A 3,438-nucleotide genomic window follows, 5' to 3' on the forward strand; every position below is an offset into this window, starting at 1 on the left:
CAATTGTTGATAACTTGATACAACATTTTAGCTTAAGCAATTCCGTAACTGATATTGGCATTTCTGGAAGTTACAGACCCAATGCCTGCTACAGGTTTGTCTTGAAGACCGAAAGAGGATGGTTGGATTCAGAGGCCCAAAAGGTGTCTCCAAGAAATGGTGCTCTTATAGAGCTAAGAAATGAGGACTTCACTATTGTCTCTTTGGTGTCAGAAACCATGGGTAGCATGGCTATTCCCTATCCTCTTATTATGTTTTTCTTGCTAGTTGTATCAAGGCCAATATTCCCTCATATACAGATTGAGCCGAGCGAGTTCTGAGTAGAATAAATGGGCTTTCCAGCTCTTTAGATGGTGCAGGATCGAATCCTAGGGACTAGTTGGATGAGAGTCATTATATTTCGCTGGAATATGCATCCAAAAGCTTCATACTAATCGGTTCTCGCATATAAAAGCTAAATCATATATGATAGTTGTTGCCATAATTAATCGATATATGGAACACTAGTGAGTTATATATATATAGATATAGATTGATAGCATTGAGGATTGATTGGGGATAAAAATGTTGTCGAGAATGAATGTGAATGGTGGCATGTGGGGTCTGGAAGATGCCATAGACCTCCACTGCAACAACGACGAGAATTTGAATTTGCCAACGTTCAAGGTAGTGTTGGACGCGAAAGAATGGTTTACTTCTCACAACAATACTAACAATAACGATATAACTACTACCAATATGAATAAATGCTAACAGCCATCTTGAGGGCCCTTGTTTCAATATAGATATGAAGGATTTTTTATGATATTCATCTTTGGTCAATCCGAATCCCGAGCCTCCCAATATGCTGTTACAACACGCCATGAATTCTTGTTCATCGTCGCCCACTTCGACTTTCAGCCTGGACCCTTCTCAGGTCCAGTCTTTTCTAGCTGGGGGGAACCACCATCATCAACATCATCTTCATCATCACCATGCTCCCCAGCACCCGAACGTTGTAAGTTCGAGTCCCTTCCAGGAGTTAGCCTGTGAGGGGTTGATGAGCAACAATAATGCCAGTAGCAACAATAGCTACTTGTATGGGAGGCTGTCGGGAGGAATTTTTAGGCAGCTGAGTCCCAGCTTCGTGGGTTCGAGTCCCCGCACGAACGCTGCTACCCCGACACCTAATGTCAACAACCCACACAACCAGATGGGTGGTAGTGGTACCTCCAGTCTGAGCCCTAGAATGATGCCTGCGAGTAACCTGAATCTCTCGGACACCAGATTGTTTGCTAGCAATAATCACAACACCAACAACAACAATAATAATCTGAGCAATATTCTGGGTTTGAGTAGCCTTGTTAGCCCTCGATTCCCTGTGCCATTAAATTTTAGTAGCCCAAAGATGCTTATACCTCTCGATATTTGTGCCCCAGTGGGTGCTCAACCTACTTTGTTTTAGAAGTGGGCTGCTTTCAGGCATACTTTCCTCAGCCTAGGTGCAACAACCCCTTGCATTGAAATGCTCGATGAAGAGAGCCCAATGGCAATAGCAATAGCAATGTGTAAGGGAAGAGGAAGTTGATGTCGGTGGGTGCTGATAAGAAAGAAGAGGAGGATGTGGATGAAAGCAATGATGGGTCTGGGGTTCAGTATGATTCGGATGATGTTGGCGGTAACAATAATAGTAGTTATAAGGTTGACCAGATTGGGGAAGATGGCTTGGCCTCTGCAGGAGGCACTGGGAATGTTGCTGCTGTTAATAACAATAGTAATGGCGGTGGAGATAAGGGCAAGAAGAAGGGCTTGCCTGCTAAGAATCTGATGGCCGAACGAAGGCGCCAAAAGAAGCTCAATGATAGGCTTTACATGCTTCGGTCTATCATTCCTAAGATCAGCAAGATGGATCGAGCCTCTATTCTCGGAGATGCAATTGAGTATTCGAAAGAATAGCTTCTAGGTACAAACGACATCAATGGAATCAGCTACAACCGTCTCAGCGCCAGTATCGAACTGAAATTTGGAGTAAACTTGAAACCTTCATTTCGTGCAACATCTCATCACTGCCCATGTCTTTAAAAGACTCAGACACACTTTCCCAGATTCGGATTCAACCATAACCCACCAGAATGGTAGTGTACAAGAGGGGGTACGTTAGGATATTCAAATGGAAAATGAATATCAAAGAAGAAAAGCCCATCTTGATATGGAGTCCCAGATGCTCCTCTATTCTTCTTATTTTTTGTTAATCAAAGCCCGCAGGCATTTATCATCGGTAGATCATTGATATGACATATTAGGGCCATGTTGCTAAAATAATCTTTCGCCCATAGAATGCATTCTGTCACATATTCAACTTTGATATTGGCCATGATATAATTTTCCCATTCTCCTGTTTGAGAAATTGGTCAGAAAAAAGCTATTTTCTGATATCGTTTAGTTTGTCTGGTCATTTACCATATTGATGTTCTGGGTAATTTTTTCTGAAATTGTTCAAACCAGTATTGAAAAATATTGTCAGGAAACTGTTGACAAGCAACATGGCCTAGACGTCAATATCTCAAACCTTAAACCAAATCATTCAAAATACTGGGAGGAGGCTTGCTATTTGTTGCATCACCACGTACCAGATGTCGAACTCCAAGATCAATCAAATGTTGGAGGTGTCAATACAGCTTCACCTCCCAGCGTCTGTGAGGATTAGCCATCTGAATGTGAGAGGACTAATTACACTTTGTGGGATGTTTCTGAGTGTGGCATGCAATATTGGTTACACTTAAATTTTAATATGAATGTTCAGCAGTTTCATTGATCCATCAATTGGATTCGTATCCAATCATGGAAGTGATTGCATTGCCATTTTAATCCCTTAAATATCTTGAATGAGGCATATGATGGCCTGTTTTTTTTATTTTTTGATATTATGTATCATGCTTATCCTGGTAAAAAGTGTCAACTCAGATATATTCCTTTGGCATAAGCATGATAGGAATAAGCTTTCCCACCTCGTACATTCTTTGATCAATATAGCTGAACTCCATTATTCACCCGAAGTTGAATCCAATTTTCAAAAGGTGAGCAGTAACCAAGTTGAATTAGGTTGTCAACATCCAAGTGCTTTAACGATGGCTGAATGGGAATCTGCACTCTAAGTGGTCATTATACCCAGCAACACCATATCTGTATATAAGGGATTCTATGCCAAGCTAGTATTTCCTTGGAGAGGAGGCTATTGTCTGAAACAAAATGTGGTGCTTTGTATGGAAATTGCAATTGACTTGAGACAACAAATTGCTTGGTATTCTTGTTTTAAATGCATCGTAGAGGTATAATATGTAGCATCTGTCTTCCACATAATTTTGTCACCAGCAAGACACTGAAATAATGATGGAGACACCTAGGTGTCCCATAATCTCCTATATGAATTTCAAAGCCTCCACAACATGGGTGAGACTA

General features: G+C 41.1%; 2 pseudogenes; both read left to right on the forward strand.

Annotated features, from left to right (window-relative positions):
* Window positions 1–532: 532 nt before the first annotated feature.
* LOC149252916 (uncharacterized) lies at window positions 533–1,444 on the forward strand (annotated as a pseudogene).
* Window positions 1,445–1,566: 122 nt separating this feature from the next.
* On the forward strand, window positions 1,567–1,935 carry LOC149252917 (transcription factor ICE1 pseudogene; annotated as a pseudogene).
* The last annotated feature ends 1,503 nt before the right edge of the window (window positions 1,936–3,438 follow it).

This window comes from Pinus tabuliformis, chromosome 7 (genome assembly GCF_031772625.1).
Source record: "Pinus tabuliformis cultivar Carrire ecotype Pingquan chromosome 7, CPIR1, whole genome shotgun sequence".
Classification (NCBI taxonomy): domain Eukaryota; kingdom Viridiplantae; phylum Streptophyta; class Pinopsida; order Pinales; family Pinaceae; genus Pinus; species Pinus tabuliformis.